This window comes from Camelus ferus, chromosome 15 (genome assembly GCF_009834535.1).
Source record: "Camelus ferus isolate YT-003-E chromosome 15, BCGSAC_Cfer_1.0, whole genome shotgun sequence".
NCBI classification, from domain to species: Eukaryota; Metazoa; Chordata; class Mammalia; order Artiodactyla; family Camelidae; genus Camelus; species Camelus ferus.
The window spans coordinates 45,233,018-45,253,241 of NC_045710.1; the positions used below are offsets into that span (position 1 = coordinate 45,233,018).

Sequence of the window (20,224 nt, forward strand, 5' to 3'; positions counted from 1 at the left end):
CCTCATGCTTTGTGGATATATAAACGTAAAATTTGTGATTATTAGGCAGAAACTATTCACTCTGAAAAAAATAATGTCATTCTAACCTCATTTTCTTTGCCAGAATTACCAAATTAGTAGTATCAGACACATCAGTCACAGTGCCTACCATACCCAGTGTTTAACTTCTAGATGAGAATGACTCACCCGTGGCCTCCTGCTCAGGAAAGCAGGGTTGGGCTATTCTTCGCACAGTGGTGGCTGCTTAGATTAGGCTGTCTCATGATTTGGAGGGGGACAACGGAGAAGAAGCTGGCTAGTCAGTTTCAAAAGGAGAGCAAACAAAATCCTGAAACAGAAGCAAGATCTTGAGATAGGAACATGTAGGTCGTAAAAGAGAAAGTGGAAAGAGCATATTTTTCTCGAGAACTTCCTTGATTCTTGGGATCTATTTAGTTTTAAGTACTGGATGTGTAAACTTACAAAAAACCTAATTTCTTAAGGTGACCTAAATGAGTCTACCTTCACTGCAATCAAGAGACTAATGTATCAGGGAAATGTGGCTGAATGTGTAGCTGAGCTTTAGCAAAGTGCTTTATGAAGACATGTAAAACCTTATCGACAAGATTGAGAAATTTTCACTAAATGTAAGTTAGTGGATTAGAAACTTATTAAGTGATCATACCCAAAGGATACTAATTAATGAATTGCTTCAACCTGGAGGGAGGTTGTTTTTATTTTTGCTTTTGCTTTTGTTTTTACTATGAAGTTCTCCCCTTGACCTTGTTCCAGTCAACATTTTTATCACCCTTTTTTTTGAGGACATGCTTATCAAGTTTACTGAGGAAAAACATTGTTTAGTGGGATCCTACAAGCTGGAACAATGGCTAAGTCTAACAAGATAACATTAAAAAATTTTTTTACAAAAATAATATATGCTCATTGCCAAATATTGAGAAAATTATTCTTTTTTACAGTCTACTTTTTTGTGGAAAACATAATTAGAATAATAATATTATTTTCTAAATATTTTATCACTTAGGAATCATAAACTGTTTCCAAATCATTAATTATTATTTTACAGCATTATTTTAATATACTATAGTTTAGTTAACCAATCTCCTCTCAGGAAAATTCTGTAATACTGTTTTCGAAACTTTTTTTTTGCTTAAAAAATCAAACAGGTTTTCAAATCATTAAATAATATTTTCTCAATTGCATGACTGTACTATTATTTATGCAGTTAGAATGTGTCTCCCCCATTATGCCTTTTAGATTACCATGAATATTCTTATGACATTACTTTTAGAAAAATGTTATAGTTATTTCTTTCTGATAAACTCCTAGCAATGTATGAGAATCTTGGCCCATTTCCCCATTTCTTCACCATTGGATATGATGATTTTCAAAATTCCTGCCAATTTTATAAGCACAAATTAGAGTCTTGCTTTGTTTTGATTTTCTTTGAATATCAGTGAAGTTGAACATTTTTTCATGCATATGTTGGCTATTTGCATTTCTTCTTTTGGAGCATCTATGTTTGTGTCTTTTTTGTTCATTTTTTAACTAGAGTGTGTATCTCAGTGTTTCTTAAGGTCTTTTATGTATTAAGCATATTAATCCTTTCTTGAAATACGTATTGTAAATATTTCTCCCAAGTTTGTCGGCTTTTATTTCTGAAGTTTATTTTTTGACCCCAAGACTTTCACCTTTAAGCCATTAATCTATCATTCATTTTATTGTTTTTTAAATTGTTTTTGCCTTTCATGTCCTACTCAGAAAGAGATCCTCAAATTATATAACTACTTACCTTATCTTCCATCATATAATATTTAATATGAATAGACTAAAGACCAGCTCTCAGGTTCAGAATACCAGTTACATAACCTCTGGTTGGGAGAGTTTTGAGGTTGCCAGCATCAGTGTGCTTTGGCTGCCAAAAAACTACTGGGGTCTTGGGCTTCATTAGTAAAGCTTAATGTCTAGAACCAGGAAAGCTATGGTCCTATAACACTATCAAAGCTTCAGAGTACGTTTGATTTTAATGTGCTTGAGATTGTTTTATTGGCTAATATTTTAACAACTGTTGAAGAATCTGTGTAATCAAAAACATCTCCTCAAAGGAGAAAAAAAACCACTTCCTCATATGCAAGATAAGGCAGACCATTTTCATAGTGAAACAAATTATAAAAAGTACAGCCTCAATTATCCATTTTTCTTTGAGATTGATACAGACATCACAGGCATTAACCTCTATTAAAACTCAGGAAACCTCTATGCTTCTTGTAGCCACACCTGCATTTCCAATAGATTGAATGCAAGTTCTGACCAAATTTGTCTGACATAGTATCAAGGAGACAGAGATACCTACTAGTGCTCCTGCCACCTCCCCACATTTTATTCAACAGTGAACCAGGCAAAAAAAAAAAAAGAAAGAAAGAAAAGGTGCAAGGATTAGAAAGGAGGAAACTAAATTGTCATTATTCAGGATCAGAATTTCATATGCTTTTAATCTCTTAGTCTTCCCCTGGGCCATTTCATTAGCTGTGTGTATCACATTTTAAGAGTACTGTGTGATTGGGGTTAGATTTCAGTGTATGAATCTGGTGGTGGTGCGGAGGGGACGTGGGGGATGACCACAAACATTCAGTCTATAGCTAGTGGTTTTTGGGTAGTGAGAGAGAAGGGTTTTACAGCCAAAAAGACAAGCCAAAAAGTAAAGAGAAAGGGGAAAAATAAAAACAACTGCACCAAGAACTACTCCAGTGTTTTGTTAAAATTTGATTTCTGTAAATATACATGGGTCTTTATGTGTGTGTGTACATACATATGTGTGTGTATGTATAGAGAAATGAAGAAAAATAAAATATTCTATTACAGATTAGAAAGAAAAAGTATTGTGTGGACATAAACCAAAAAAGATTTATAGGGAAATAAACATGGTGGTGACACAGAGGGGACTTTGGCATGTGAGGAAAGGATTTGAAAATATTTTAAATGAGGAAAAGACTTACAGGAGGTTAAAAAAAAGAGTGTGGGGGGGTGCCAAATTAGATTGTTTTAAGCTATTTAAAGAAAAAATTGTTGTGTGGAACGGTGATTAATTTTTTTCCTGAAAGTCCCAAGGAAGTGTAATCAAGGTCACTAAAAGGCAAGAAGAGAGATTTAAGCTCTGGCAGAACTTTTAGGAGTTAGTGATTCAAAATTGTTAGAGGGATGCCTTAGGAGGAGGGAAAGTCTTTGTCACGAGAGGTTTTCAGCCAAAGGCTGAGTGACCACGGGGTGGGAATGCTGCAGGACTCCCTAGTGCTGTAGAAACGAGAAAGCTCACATTTCTGGAGCACCCACAGTGTGCGTGTACTGAGCCCTGCACTATCTCATTTAATCATGGCAACCCAATGGGGGACGTCCTATTGTATTATCGTTTAACAAACAAAACAGAAGGGTAGAGAATCTAAAGGCCTGCCTGGTGTCACATAGACGGTTTAAGTATGAAAGCTCGGTACAGGCTCAGGCAGTCTGTTTCCAGAGCCCCAGCTCTTAAACCAATGCACCAAATTGTCTGGAAAGAGTGGTTGGCTTCAATCACCTCCAAGATTTCATCCATCCGGAGACTGTATAATTGTATGGAGAGAAAAGTCCTGCCGTAAGGGATTTATATTAAAGATTAATTTTGTTGGCAGTCATGTTAGGTGGCTCCTATTTTAGTATCTAATCTTTAAGTTATGAATAAAATTAAAGTTGCTGAAAATCCACCCTTCATTTCTAAATTAGAAAGCTGTTGGGAATTCATATATCTACCAAGGTACAAGTAAGTTGGTAGACAATGGCTGGGATCCCAGACAGATGCTCCTGGGCTCTGGCAATGAGACTAAGCCTATAAATATCAGATGTAGTATGTCTTACAAAACCAAGTATCAGCAATTTTGAAGCATCATGGTGTTTGGGTTTCTTCTTTTTTTTTCTTCTAGGCAGACCCAACCATTGATCTTGGGCCACTCTGATAACATCTCAAACGAAATTGTTCTATTTGGCATTCTTGAGTGTTACATCACTGAGTTATAGGTTATATCTTATCAGTCACAAAATGCTGTTTAAAATTTGCAGCTAGGTACATTCATCATATCCTTAAGGTACATATCCTTAAATATAGAAACCAGATCAAATATATATAGAAGTAATGTGTGTGCAAGAGATAAATACAGAGATTGGCCATTTGCCATTGATATTAGGAAGAAAAGCATGCACAGTGAGAGTTTTAACAAATTAAAAATGCCAGGAAGAAAATAATATGGCTATGTTTGAAAAGATCATGCTATTTACTTGACAGGCTCTGCCAGGGCAGAGTTACAGCTGTGGCCCTGCTTCGCAGATCATTTAAACAGGATTTTCTTTATGTCACTGACACTTTAGTCACATCCATAGAGCTTTGCGTCAGTAAATAATAATTATTATGTGTGAGAAGATAGCCTAAGAGCTGCTCCAGTGTCAACACCACCACAAATAAATCAATAGAAATACACATTAGTTAAAACGATTTTTGTTTACTTTTTCCAATTTTATTAACACCATCAGACCTGTTAGAAGAAAAATAGATTACAAATGAAAAACATTATAAGCTGCAATATGTGTGTGTTTGTGTGCCTACAAATCAGGATTGTCTTTTTAATGTGTTTTTTGTGATCCTCTCCCTTTTTGAATTTTTCTGTTTTCTCTACAGTTGAAGATTTCTCAGAGGATCATTTCTTATCTCCTATTATCTTTGTATTCCTCTAGCTAAGGAAAGATGGGTTGATGGCAAGAGTCAGATGGTCTGGTTTTGAGCAACCTAGAAGTGTCTACTGAGTTCTCTGAGGTTCAGTTTCTTCATCTACAGTAACACCTACCCAACAGTTACTGTTTTGTGGATGGAAGGAAATCATGAGCATAGAGGTGTTTTGTAAACTATGAAGCATTGTACCAAGGTCGGGTCCAGAGATCCATTTCTCCCAGCTTAATCTTTGATGGAGACTTAAAAGATCTATAAACTATCTTTGAAGTAACTAACATTGGAAATAAGCATGAAAATGAATCATGATCGGACTCAAGGGAACCACATTTCTTATAACTCTTTTCTACTTTTCCTTATTTTCAGCTTTCATGGAGAATTACAAGGGCTACTGATCATGTTTATTCTAGTGAAATTCGTGTGGTGGTTATTGTAGCTGTTGTTCTAGTGATGTAAGAAACACTAGAAGTAAATCGTAGGCAGCTCAGAGAAAGGGACAACACATGTAGATGTGGTTGGGACTTAAAAACATCATTGAATTAATACATATGAATGTACTTAGCATTCCCATGTTGTGTTAATTTTTAGAAGCTTAAGGGAGAAATGGCTTGGCAGTTGCTTTGAGGCTTCGTTTCTCAGAACCAATAGGGCACTTCAGCACTGTAGGAGTAGGTGGGACAGCAAAACCCAGATTGAATTTCTGAAGCATTTGCTGCCTGAAGCCTTCCCCAAAATCACACAAGGCATTAATAGGGGCATCCTGTGGAAAAATGATCTTTTGACTTTGGGAATGTGACTAGAATTTCAAATTGCTTTGTTTATAACAAGTTTGTTGGGTTTTTCTTTCTTCCTTTTATACTTAAAGAAATACTGATCCTTTAAAAGCTTTTGGGAGGGGCAAACTTTTTCATTTAACAGTCTGTCACTGAGGTGGAAGACTGGTTCAGATTTGAAAGGTACAGTGCTGTTTCGTGCTTTCATGGGTTTCTGTCAGAATCTTTCAAGCCTGAAAACTCCAAGGCGAGAGATGTCATTCCTGAGGGCAGACAGTGAGCCCTGCAAAAGGCTAGGGGGCAGACTATGGGCGATGGAGGGGGATGGAGGAGGACCAGGGAGGAGGCTAGAGGAAGAATGGCTCCTTTCCCAGTCACGGGTGGATTGTTCACTCAGTGCGAGTCTTCTCTGGTGACCCAAATCCTTCTTAAACTCTGCAAGAAGAAACCTGTGATTTTTAGGGAAAAGAAATGCTTTAGATTCTAACTACACAGACCTGTGTGAGCAATGCATTAGTGCTGTTTGGTTTCTGTGTTTTTGTATATATTATACAGGTTTAGATTACAGTAATTCCTCCCACTTGAATAAGGTTTTGCAGTTTTTAAAGCACTTTATGCTCTTAATCCTCAAAATAAACGCAGATAGAAGAGTGCAGATGGCTCCTGATTCACAGTAGCGTCGCTTTAGACCCCGGCTGTTATGACCTTTATTATTGTAAATATGACTCTCCCAGAATTGGTCAAATCTCACCATGCGACTGCCTGTGACTCTCATCATCAGTGACAGGGAAACTGAAGCTGCTTTTCTGTTGGTTGTTGCTCAAAGTGAGGTAGAACAACTTTTGATTTTATGGATGCCGGTGTACATAAAGCCAATCCATATGCATCCAAAGCAGGCGATGCTCTTGCAAAGGCATTGCCCATTTATGTTGAAAAAGAGCTATCTCAGAGCATCAAAGGAAGCTTTTATTGCAAGCAAAAGCTAGTTGGATCACTTTCAGAAGACTGTTGGCAAAACATTAACTGTGTGGGGGAAGAAGACACAAGAAGCAGTAGAGTAGTATCAGGTAAATTTGCCCACAAAGTCTGCTAAAGATGAAGGCAACTGTGTGCTTCGGGTATTTAATGCTGATAAAAATCAGGAACATGGATGGGAAGAGGATGAGGAAGTGCGAGGAAGAGAAAAGGAAGAGACCACAGCAATAAGGAAAACTTTAACATTCAAAGAGGTTTCTATATCAATTTAATTGAATTAATTAATTAATTTTTAAAAAGGGGATTTCTACCCACTGAATCTGCAATGATAGTTTTTAAACAGATGGCCCTAATTTTGATCACAGTTTAAAGGTCTTTAGAGCACTGAAGCATTTACTTCCTTCAGGGAGATTTATCAGAAAAATAAAATAGCTTTAGTTAGAACTTCTTTGGACTGATATTTTTAAGACACTTGAGCCAGTTGATAGAAAATAATTCTCTAAGAGGATCATCTAAAACTTTGACTTTTTCTTTACAAACTTAGAGAATCATTGTAAAATCACATATTTGTCTTTTCATGATTGATTTTGGTATTTTATAGTATAAAATGGGTCTTTAGGAACACTTATCTTCATTTATAACTTTGTAGATGATAAAGGTCTAACTTACAGGAGCCCAACTTGTGCCCGACATCCAGGACTAAATCACCATCCAATCATAAATTCCAATTATATGAGTCCCAGTTTATAAATGAGGAACAGACCACAAAGCAGTAAGGGACTTGCTGACTTCTAAAAAGGCAGGTGAGTTCACATAATGCCTGATTACCAGACGGAAGCTGAATGATGATTCCTTTTCTCTCCCTCACCTGAGGGACACATGTTTTTCACAGACAAGCAAGCAAATACCCATGTAACATCTGAGAGACTACAGTCTTGATATGATGGCAACCTCAAGTCAATTAATTGATGGGCTTATATATTTATTATCAAGTACTAGCAATGGTTAAATTCAATAGAGGTTTAACAGAAAGAGATAATTTGGTGCAAAAGAAGTGTGTAGACATGCTTTGAAATTATCTGCCTATATCATCTTTGAAATAGGCAAGTAACTGTATTATTGTTTCAATGGAAGGCAAGTCCCTCCCTCAGACTGAATCTGCTACCGATTTGGAATTCACTCTTTCCTTTCTTTTTCAGAAACTCATCTTCATTGTTCTTCACTCTCTCCTACCTTCACCCTTTTCCTCTGTCAGTCTACTTCCAGTGAGCCTAAACACTCCAAACAGGCTCAGCTCTTTCACACCTTAACACACACACCTTAACACACACACACACACACACACACACACACACACACACACACACGCACGCACCCCTGGCACATTCAACCAGCCATTTCCTCATCTTTCTTCTCCCCCTTAAAACCAAACTTCCTAAAAGTGTTCCCCGTATTCACTCTCTTCATATTCTCACTTCACCCCAAGCACTCAACTCCCTGTAACCTAGCTTCAGACTCATCATGCTTTTAGAGTTGTTTTCTCAACAGGTCACAAAGGAACTCAATTCATTAACTCTGATGGTTACTTACCTATACTTTTGTTGACTTCTCAGTAGCATTTAACACTACTGATCACTCCCTCTTTCCTGAATCTTCCTTTTCCCTGAGCTTCCATGTCTGCAAACTCTCTTGATTCTTTTCCTGTCTCTCTGGTCATCTCTTTGTCAATCTCCTTGTCTCTTCTTCTGCCAGTGCCTGAAATGTTACTGTTCCTCAAGTTTCCCTCCTAAGCCCCTTTCTCTTCTCACTGGCTGATTTCATTTACTTACATGTTTTCAGCCTCCATTGGAAAGAAAGCACAAATTTATGCTTCTGCCCCAAAACCCTTCCCCTGAAGATCTAATGTGGGTCTTCATGTTGAAGTCCTACAGAAATTTATCTCCATTTGGAGCTCCCTCCCTCAAGTAAAGCCTAGGACAAGGGCTTAGATACATAAAGTTTTTTTGGAAGATAATTCCAAGAAGCAGGAGTGAGGGAGCAAGAATAGTAAAGCAGAGAAGGAGGATGAGTCTATAAAGGACACAGTGCTGAGCTGTAATCATTGTGGGCATAGACTGGTAATCACCATCTGTGTGACTGAGAATTGTCTCTCTGCAGGAAAGGAGGCTGGGTCATTGTCCACCACCATTGTCCACTCCCTCACCCATTGGTTGAAGATTGCCCCCAGGAAGTGGTAACTTGAGACACTTCTGGGCTGTACCTTGGCCAGGTTGAATGGACTTCCCCAACTCTGGAGAGGGCTGTGTGGGGAAAGAACATGCAGGAAACAGTCAGAGTCCAGGGACCTGTTCCCCACAGCGTGGAAGCCAGAGACGAGCCAACAGGGTAGAAAGCAGGGCACAAAAAAGCCTTGCTCCACGACATCCTAAAACTGAACTGACCCCTCAGTGGCTAATCCTCTTTCTGTCTCCCTTTCTCATGGACTGGTTCCACTATCCTCTCAGCAGCTCCAACCAGTCACATGAGCAGCATCTTTGACTCTCTTCTTCCTAACGTCCTATGTATTTTTCTAATCTATCTGTCGTGTTCATCCACACCGCTGCTGCCGTAGCTTAGCACTTTGAGAGCTCTCTCCTGGCTTTCTGCAACTCCTAATTGATATCCTTGCCCCATGTACATCTGTTACCCTTGCTGCAACCAGAAGAATCTTTTAAAACACTCACTGGATTATGTCACTTGTATGCTTAAAACTATTCTGTGTCTCTTTTTCACTCTCAGAATAAAGACCCAAGTTCTGAATGTGGTGTTCAGAGCCCTGCATGACATGATGTCTGCTCATACCCCATCCTCATCTTTCGACGTTCCCCACCCTGTTGTCTACGTCCGGGCCTTGCTGACCTCTTTTCAGTTCTGTGGGTGTACTACGTTTTCCTTTACTTCTAGGTTTTCAAACATGGAGTGTCTTACTTCGTGCAGGCGGCAATAACAAAATCCCACAGACTGGGTGGCTTATAAACAATAGAAATGTATTTGGAGGCTGGAAGTCCAAGGTCAGGGTCCCATCTCAGTCAGGTGAGAGCCCTCTTCCAGGTTGCAGACTGCTCCTTGTAAACTCACACGGTGGAAGAGGCAAGGGAGCTGTGGTGAGTCTTTTTTGTAAGAGCTAATCCTGTTCATGAGGGTTCCACCCTCATGACCTAAGCACCTCCCAAAGGCCCCACGAACTAATACCTTTGAGGGTTAAAGTTTCAGCACATGAATTTGAGGGAAAGGAGTAGATACAGACATCCAGACCACAGAATGCTATCTTCGTCATGGGCCATTTTATCACTCTAGTCCCTCTTCTCTCCCCAGTTCTTACTCATGACTTGGTTTCAGATTAGCTGTCATCTCTTGATGATGATCCTCTGTATCTGGACTTGTTTGCCCTCCAGTCTATTCCTACATCATCTTATGTTTTTGCTATCAGAGCACTTATATGATATCATAACTTCCTGTTTACTTATCTGCATCCCACTATAGACTGTGAGCCCTGTGGGAGAAAGATCTATTTACATCTCATTCACCATTTTATACCCACTGGTTGCCAGAGTGTCCTCGACATAGTTTGCTCTCAATAAATATTATTAAATAATTGAATCAATATCTGAAGTGTTAATAGAGCCTTAATTCTAACTGTGTGGTAGATTCCTATAATAATTCTCAGAAAAATTAGGAATTCAACCAGTTCTTTGAAATTGGATGCTTGGGAGGATGATGATGTTACTAGCTGAGCTGGTGAATATAATTTAGTTTTAGATAAAATGGGTTAGAGGTGCCTGGGGGACATCCAATAGATGTTCAAAGGGAAACTGAAAATTTGAGTCTGGATGTCAGGATTAGACGTTGTGGTAGGCTGGATAATTACCCCCAAAAGATATCTAGATTCTACTCCCTGGAGTCTGTGACAGTTACCCCAAATGGTAAAAATGACTTTGGGGATGTGATTAGGTTAGGAATCTTGAGATAAGGAGACTATCCTGGAGTATCTAGATGGACCTTAAATGTAATCACAGTGTCTGAGTATAAAGGAGGCCGAGGAAGATTTGACTTCAGAAGAGGGAATAGGAGATGCAATGAGGGAAACAAGACGCTGGCGTTTGCAAGGAAGGGGTTATAATCCAAGGAGTGTGGGAAGCCTCCAGAAGTTGGAAGAAGCAAGGACAGATTTTTTTCCCTTGCAGCCTCCAGGGGAAACCAGTCCTGATGATATTTTAATTTTATCCCAGTGAATTTAGACTTCTGGGTTCCAGAACTGTAAGGAAGTAAATGTGCATTGTTTTAAACTAAATATGTGGTATAGTTGTGTCAGCAGCCATAGGAAACTAATACAGAGGTGTAATTCAGAGGATAATTGATAAAGACTACCAAAGTAGTGGGAGTGAATAAACCTGTCTAGGGAGAAAGAGCACGCAGAATAAGAAGAGAGGAGGACCCAGGAAGGAACCCTGATGATCAACTCTCAACCCTTAGGCAGAGGCAGAGGGATTTCCCTTTCTGGCAGTACAACAGATGAGATAGCCCAAATAATCCTCTCATTGCAAGCTACTAAAAATAGCTGAGAAAGTTGGGGTTTTTTTAATCTTTTGAAATGGATTTTATGCTGGCAGCAAAGTAAGAAATACTTAGAGGCCAAGAATGAAATGCAAGTGGGAACCCAGGAAATAAGCAAAATCCTAGAGGAGCTTTTGCCTTGAGGGCATTTGCCAAATGACATTGGTGAATAGTTAGAAGTTTAAGTATAGACCCATCCACCTCTGCTTAAAGATGAGTCCCCACAAGACTACCACTTCTGTGTGTCGACGAAAAATTAACCAGTCGATCTAAGAAAGAAATGGAAAATTTTATTTAAGCCAAATTTGAGGATTATAACCCGGGAAGAGCATCTCAGAAAGCTCTGAGAACTGTTCCACCAGTTGGAGTTATATAAGTCTTTTTTTTTTTTTTTTTTTTTTTTTTTGAGACAGAGGGGTATACATCAAATGATATATTATTGACAGTTTACATAATCCAGATCTAAGCGTCATTCTGGTGGGTCATGTGACCCCCTTACAAGATCAAGAAGGAATGTTATCTTTTGAGGTGTTGCCTTGATGATGCTAGAATGTGACTCTTCATGGTTGACCAGGTATTCCTGACGATGGGGGAGGTTTGGTGGATGCATAATACAGCTACACAGTGCACAGTAAGGGGAAAGGAGGCCAAAGGACAGAGAAGTTTTTTATGTTTAACTTCTTCTTGTCTTGCCATAAAATATGACTTTTATTTCACATGTGTAAGGATGAACTACAAATAAACCTACCACCTTTCCTCTACACCTAGAAAATTGCAGGGCAAATTGCCTGCTTCAAGAATTGACTTCAAATGGAGACAGAGGGAAAAAAAATTGTCTGAGCATTTGTAACATAGCCAAAACTCACAGAGGTTTGTAGCCCAAATTCACAGTATACCTGGGAGTAGTACAAAAAAAACTCAAGAATTGAGTTTAATTTGTACCTCTTGGGGAGTGATGGAAATGTTAGCTACTTTGATTGTGGTGGTGGTTTCATTGATGTATACATCTATCAGAATTCGTCAAATCGTACATCTGAAATATGTGTAGTTTACTGTACAGGAATCATACTACGAAAACCAGAATTGAGTTTAAAGTAAGCCTCAGTCTGTGGTTCCCTAGGCATCTAGCAGAAACATATGCAAATCTGTTCTGGGTATACACATCTTCAACACAGTCCTCAAAGAATTCCCATGAATAAGTTCTAAAGAAATAGGAGCTCATGGTCAAAATCAAAAAATAGAAGAGGAAATAATATACCATGAGCAAGGGCCAGCGGAACAGCCAACAAAAGCATCAGACTGCAAAGCATTAGTTAGTGGAATTACCAGGCACAGAATATAAAATTAAGTATGTTATACACCAGAAATTGATACATTGTAACAGACTATACTTCAATAAAAAATAAAATAAATATGTTAAATGTATTTAAAGAAATAAGAAAAGTGATTGAAAATAGACATGAAACATGACCCAGCAGATTTTGAAACAGATTCAAAAGAACTACTAGAAGTAGCCATTATCCCTTCAATTATTGTTTTTACTCCTTCCTTCCTCTATTGTCTGCCTAGAATTCTAATTAGATAATTATTACATTTCTTATAATATCTCCATGATTTATAACCAGTCTTTTATATTTCCATCTCTTTGGGCTACATTGTGTAAAATTTTTTGGATCAATCTTTCTTAATCCATTCTCCAGCTGTGGTTATTCTGCTATTAAATCCATCCATTGTGTTTTTAACTTCAAATAATTATATTTGAAACTTCTTTCTTTAACATGACTAGAAAACAAATAAGTGTTCACATTTTTTCTGCATACTCTGGATTCGCATTTGTGGGCATCATTAAGGAAGCACAGAACTACCTTTGAGAGAGTGATTGGCAGCCACTATTCACAGGTAGCATGAGAGATGATGCAGCTTCGTGAGTAATGATATAACCAATATTAAAGACAGTGAATGGTATTAGGGAACTGCAGAGGGGAAAAATCTATATTGTTGAAATTTGGGCAGGTTCCAAAGAGCTATGGCATTGTGAGTAATAAGAGTGTTGCTACCTTCTTCCAGCTGTGGGATATATAAAATTAGCCAGGAACAACTCATTTGATAATAAAGAACAGGAAGAGATGGTTTCTGGACTCTATGAAGAATCTTCATCTGCATTGACTGGGCAATAAAAAAAATTCTTCATGTCTTTTCTAGCAGTTAAATCTTCATTGATAAACCACTATTCCTCAGGTTGGCCCATAAATTTTATAATGCAATTATAAAATCAAATTGTACATATAGTCAGGGATCTGGGAAAAATATATTTGATTATGGCCCCACCCACTATAGGGATGGTCCTGGATACTTGAATGTCTATGTAACATCATCTCTTTCAGTTTTATGGTTGACTGTTTAGTAGTCTGTCTATGGACATACTCAATGACTATAATTTTTTCCTATACTATTTTGCCTCTTCAGTAGATTACAAACCCCACTCTTCTCTCTTTTTTTAAAATGCAACATAAAAATGCTTAAATAGAATTTTTCCATCATTTATTCCTTGTTACTGGTTCAGGATTTGTTCTGAAACAACCAAGGGTTGTATCCACTATAAGATCATAGTCTCCTACATCAGCTGGACCCTCAATACCACTATAAAGTTTTTGGGTGCTGAGTAATCCCCCGTTTTCTGGCTAAAAGTAATTCCCTTTCCCCAACTCCTTATAATAAATGCACTTTTCTCCTACTTTACACACACACACACACCCCAACTTCCTGAGAAACCCCTAAACTTGTACTGCCATCAATTATCTTCTCTCAGCCTTTTCTCCATCTCAGTGTAAGCAGTGTTCTTTGTTCTATCCATGATTAAATACTTCAGTGTGTTCTGATTAAACCCCCTCCTGCCTATTCAGAAACCCCATGCTGTCAACCATCCCCTCTCTCTCTGTCACACACATACACACATACACACACCACTACAATTTCCTCCTCTCTGAAAACTCTTTCCTCCCAGGATATACATAAGCTAATTTTTAACACTAAACAAATAAACAAACAAAAAACTATTCCACAACCCAGTGTCCCTTTCAAAACAGGCTACCATGTCCTATTGTGAACTGCATGTCCCTGGCAGGCAGCATTCACAGAATCAACATGACCAGGTCTCCAGGGTTGACCATCACACATTTTGAGCCATTATATGTAGGACCCTCTTCAAATTGTCTCTTTGCCTTTAATAGTTACTCTTCCTGGGAAAAAAGCTAGAAGCTACACTTGCTGTTTCTTCTTCCTTGTCTTCAATTCATTCCTTAACTGCCTACAGTCTGGCTTCTGCCCCCACTACCTCTCTGTAACATCTGGTGCTAAGGCCAGTGGTTCCTCACTGCCAAATCTAATGGATATTTTTGTACCTTTATCTTATCCAGTTATTTGAAATTATAGACCATACCTTTCTCTCTTAAAGTGGCTCAAACTCTTTTTCTAACTCTCCATCACACTGCTGTTGCTTAGTTCCTACTTGTTATCCTCCATCTTTTCCTAGAGTTATTACATTGGCTTTTAATTGGGTTTTTTTTTTTTTTCCAGCTTCTACCTTATCCCCTCCTCCTTTCTCTGTTAAGAAAAAGTATACAGTGCTTGGAAATAAAGCCAAGACAGTGTCGTACGTTCTTCCAGTGTGATGGTAAAGTGTTTTTAAGAGGTCTGCTCAATAATTATTTCATTAGGGGAGGTACCACCACTGGAATTGTTTATTATTATTATTGGAATTTATAAGTTAAGGGCTCACACTCTGTGCAGTTACATATTAACTTACAGATTTTTACCTAGTAGAGATGCAAACAGTTTTGTCCCCGGAAGAGGTAATCCCAAAATTTTATTGCTCGAACACTAACCAAAATCTGTCTCTAACTTAAAGGAATAAGAAACTCATTTTGATTCCTCTCCTGTGTAAACTCCTCCTTCAAGTCTCTTGGAATCAGCTTAACTAAATTGCTGGTTCCCTTATTATTTCATGAGTTAAATAAAACCTTTGATCATGTCAATTCTATATTAATATGAGATTCATGTTTTAAACTTTTTGAATTTTGGACTTTGACACCATGCTGCTAAGTTCCAAATTGCTTATCTGAGCACATTATTTCTGTTTATTTCCCTTAATGGCTCCCTATAACCTTAAGGACTGATGTTCACACTCCTTCACTTGACATTTTCATGTCCTTTGTGGCCTTGGTCCTGCCTACTTTTCTAGCCAAATCTCTTGCCAGCCCCTCACAGACACTTTATGTTCTAACCACGTGACACTTCTAAACAAGCAACACTTTCTTCTCTTTGTCCATGCCCCGTCTTCATCTAGAACTCCTCCCCACCCCATCTCCACTACCCTTTTCTCTCCTTTCTACATTTTTGACCTTCAAGACTCAGCCCAGCTATCACCTCCTGTAGAAGCCTCCCCCGAGAATGCTTGCTGGCTTAGGTGTCCTCTGCTGTGTGCACCCTGTGCTGACCGCTATTACAGCTGCCACCCTCTCTACAATTCTTCATTTACTTGACTGTTTCTGAGACTAAAACTAGATGGTAAGCTCTTGAGCTAGGAGCTGAACTGAACATCTCTTAGGCACTTAATTTTTGACCATACCGTTAAGAAAATGACCTATTTGCCTCATCTGCCTCAGCAAAGAATAAGTTTTTGTAGTACAATTATGTCAGATTTATTGACTGTCAACAATGTGCCAAACATAGGCAAAGTTAGATCTTCCCTTTCCAATGGCCCTTGCTCCTAAACTGAAACATCATTACATAGAGCATTTTTCTTGATTTCTTCTTAATGTTATAGGCAATGAAAGAAAATATATTTTTACTGTACTTTTGTCTAATAAAGGTTGCTCCACACTTTCTGATCATATAGTCATGAAGTTACTTAGATTTTTACTTATACTACAAGTTTTTCCTACAGTCAAAGTAAACAGTATTTATGGGCATGAAAGTGTTCCCATCCCCTCCCCCCAAGAAATTTAGAGGGACTTACCTCTTGCTGATTATAAAGCCAAGGCTCCCGTGGGTGCACGAAGTGTTCATGGCCCCCTGATAATAGCGATGCCGCCACCTCCCCCAGTGTTTTGTGTGGGCCCTTGGTTAGTCTTTCCTCTCAGTCACTTCAAATGGTGGCACATCTGCCCAAGAGACATTTCATTATGTGACTTCCTATTGACAAGTGTCTTTCTTATGCTTTTCTAAACACAATTCTGTCTGGAGCAAGGTGGTTCCCTTTGGCAGAAAACACTATTCGTGAGAAAAATTTCCTAATGAGAAGAATCCTAGGCTTCAGTGCTGAGTATCAGTGACATGAAGAAAAGCACAAGTGCTCAAGGATGACAACATTATACGTGTGACTGACTTTGGGCCCCAACCAACGCAAACAGGGCATCAGGGTAAATCCCCTTATGCTTTAACTACACTCTGAACCACCCCCCTGATGTCAGGGGTCATGGTAAAATGTGTTCAGCCTGTGCCCTGAAGTACTTTGAGCCTCTAAATCTTTCAAAGAGTACTTGACTCTTTCATTCCAGGTTAGAAAACCATCATCAGGAGAGCCAAATAGTGACCTGATGATCTCATGTTAGAGTCCTTATCTCCTTAGGTAAATAAGCACTTCATCTTATTAATGGATGCTTCTCAGAAGATTTTAAAAACCAAAGTCGCAGGTGATATGAATGTTCCTGCCTAGCTGCAGTAGGGTTGTTTGGATCAGTGGTTTTTAAACTAAGTTCTGAGTGTCCTAATGGGTCCCACAGAGGTCCCTCAGGATCAGAAGGGGTGGGTAGATGACGCTCCGCAGCCCAGTATCAATATGTGCAGCTCTATTTTTATCCATTTTATATAAATCAGGCTCTAACACAGATTTCGTTTGGGAAAAAAAGGGTTCCGCTGCTTAAAGATAAGTTTAAAAAAAGAAAACAGATCTAGAATACTTTTTTTGGATTCAGTAGTGAGCTTACGCTGCATGCAAATAAAGTGGGCTTAAGATACTGACATTGCTGCTAGTGCAAAGCAGTGACTTTTTAAAAATTCATTTATACTACATATATCTATTGAACTTCTCCTGTGTACGAGGGCACGGTGCTGCGTGCTGGAGTATAACTAAAAATAGGCAGGGTACCTGCCCTCAGGGACCATGTACTCCAGAAAGACGGGCCGTTGAATAAGTAGTTGTCACACCCTGTAATCATTAGTATGTGTGTTGGACGAGGGGAGTCAGGAAAGGCCTCTGAGTATTAATGAAGCAAAGGTAGTGAGATAGGAGTGTCAGGAAATGGGACTTGTATATGTGAGAGCCAGTGAGTGGGAGACACCTCAGCTCTCTTGAAGAACTGGAAAAAAAAAATGTGTTAACTCTGGAGTGTAGAGTTCAAGACAGAAAAGCCTTGTAAGCTATCTATGGGAGTATGGACTTTAACTTAAGAGCTGTGGGAAGAATGGGTCAAAATGATCAGATTTCTGTTCAGAAAAGCTCACCCTGGCTGTCAAGTGGAGGATGGAATGACAAGGGACAGAGTAGGGAACCAGAGGAGAAGCTACGAGAGTCTTCCAAGTAAGACAGGGGTCCCCTGGGTTAAGGCCAGGTTCCAGAGATAAAGCAGGGTTCCGGTCCACTGGGTCTGATGACTGCTGGGATGCATGTTCGATGTGGAAGAGGGAGTGTCAAGAATGCTATTCAGTTTTCTGGCTCAGGCAACTGAATGGAGAGTGGAGTCATTTGTGGAGATAGGAACTCAGGGGAGAGGGTCAGATTTAAAGGGAAAGTTGTGAGATTTATTTGGGATGTGGATGTGAGTCAGAGATCCCGGTGGACCATCCATGTATAGATGTTGTGCAGGCAGTCAGCTGTTTAGGTGTGTAGGTCAAAACACTGTCCGGGCTAGAGATCTAAATGGCAGACTCAGCAGGATAGATGGTGATCAGCGTCTTGAGAGTCAGAAAAACAGCTCCTAGAGAGACTGAGTAGGCCGAGAAAAGAAGGGTGGCTTAGAAAGGTGGGAGAGGAAAAGAGAAGGGAAATAGGAGAATCTGCTGTCATAGAAATCAGGGGAAGAGAATGGTTCAAGGATGAGTGAGAGAGACACAGTGTTAAGAGTCGCACAGGTCACAGTCTGAAAAGTGACTTCAAAATGGACAGTGACAATATTCTCAAGCTGTCTGGGATTATCTTCAGTCTAGTCAGAAAGTTTTCTGTACTAGTCCAGGAACAAACCTCATGTGTAACTGTGCAAAAATAACCAGGAGACAGGGCACCTTTAATTCTCAGGGAATTTCTAGATCAATATGTAATTTCTGTAAATATCTGAGGAAGTTTAAAAAACAAACAGCTAATGATTAAAAAAATCCTTACCCACATACAGGTGAGCAAGTAGCTAAGGCTGCCTCTGATGTAATTTTTCTGAAAACCCCAAAACTGAAAGCAAGGTTTCCACATGGTCTACTCTTCAGTGTAGTATAATGTTAGTATTATATAAAATATAATAAATATAAGTTGGAGATAAACCACTAGAGTAAGTCATGTTAACCCGTGATTACATTTCCCTCAGACTTACTTTCACCTTCTACCCAGCTTCCCTAATATCCTGTCCCTTATTCCCTTTTCTACCTGTACACCTGGGGTTTAAGGGAGTTATGGTTGCTGGTAAATATTTTGAGTTTGGGATTCTTTACAGAATGGTAAGGTAGTATTTCGCACAAGGTAAGTCATTCTTTACAGGGTTCACCACTCTATAAACCACATGGCTAGAAGGAAACCTGGGGAGTAGCTAGTCTACCTTTTTCCTTCTGTAGTCAAAGAAATTAGGGTAGAAAGAAATGAGTAACTTAAGCAATGACATCAGGCACTGAGTGGGCAGCTCAAGTAGGTCTACATACAGCCTGCCCTGGATGTATAAAAGTAATGCATCTTGGAGAAGATAGAAAGAACTAAAATATGGTCTGTCCTATTTTATACTTCAAGACTAAATCTGTTCATGTCAAGTTGCTAAATCATTCAAAGATAAATTAAAGCAAAAGGTTTACTTTTGTATGTTTAAGAGATGTTGTGAGGAAATGGTCCACAAATATGAATTCTCTTTTATTTCCTGTTTCACTGTACTTTAAGCAAACATTTGTCTCCAAAGCAATTAAAAATGGGCAGATACACACTTATTTATTCTATGATAGTCTTTGTAGCCTGAATCTTGGTCCAGAGTCCTTTCCAACAAAGCACTCAAGTTCATCCACCATCTCTTTCCCAATAGTGCCAATACTTTGACTTTCCTATGAGATGTCAGGGATTCATGTGGCTATGTGGATAGGACTGGCAACCGGACAGACGGAGATGGGGCCAGGAGAGGCTGTTAAATCCAATTGTCCCTGGGCCGGGTCAGTGTAAAAGGGAAAATGGCTTTCTGTGCACAGATCCACCCCTGAGCTGCCAAAGAACTTGATGGGATGATGGAAAAGGTAGCTCTCTAAATACTGGAAATCGCAAACACATGGAAGGTGGTGGAGTAGAAGGGAAGACCTTGGACTTTGCAGTAAATGGACTTGCCTTAGAATCCCAGCTGTGCTTCTTAATAGCAATGAGACTTCGCAAATTTATTTTAACTTCTCTAAGCCTTAGGTTTCTTCATCTGTAAATTTGGTTGTGAAGAGGCAATGAAACAAAAGTATGTAAAGAACCCAACACAATAATTAATATATTTTAATTTGTCTTTTCTTCACTTTAAATTCATTAGGTTCCTCCCATCTCAGGTCCTCTCTCTTCACATCCCAACTAAATGGCTCTGCTGAAGAAAGACTCAAGGTTTTGCTGAAATACCCTTGCAGAAAACCTCCTCGGAACATGGACCTACATTTTCAGAAGGAATTGGCATGGTAAGGGAACACCATTTGTTTTTCCCCCCACTTTTACTGAGATATAATTGACATATAACATTGTATAAGATTTAGGTATACAACATAATGATTTTATTTATGTGTATGTTGCATAATTATCACCACCACAAGACTACTTAACACCCATCACTCAAATAGTTACAATTTTTTCCCTTGTGATGAGAACTTTTAAGATTCACTCTTAGAAACTTTGAAATATACAATATAGTATTGTTAACTATAGTCA

At 38.9% G+C, this 20,224-nt stretch overlaps 1 protein-coding gene across 1 annotated transcript in view; it reads left to right on the forward strand.

The window, feature by feature from the left end:
• The window catches only part of LOC116669001 (EH domain-binding protein 1-like), a 197,534-nt gene that overhangs the window by 6,852 nt on the left and 170,458 nt on the right, over nt 1-20,224 (forward strand). The window contains exon 2 of the mRNA XM_032497652.1: nt 19,839-19,977. The gene's annotated coding sequence lies outside the window, so the exon portion shown is untranslated. The remainder of the gene's footprint in view (nt 1-19,838; nt 19,978-20,224) is intronic.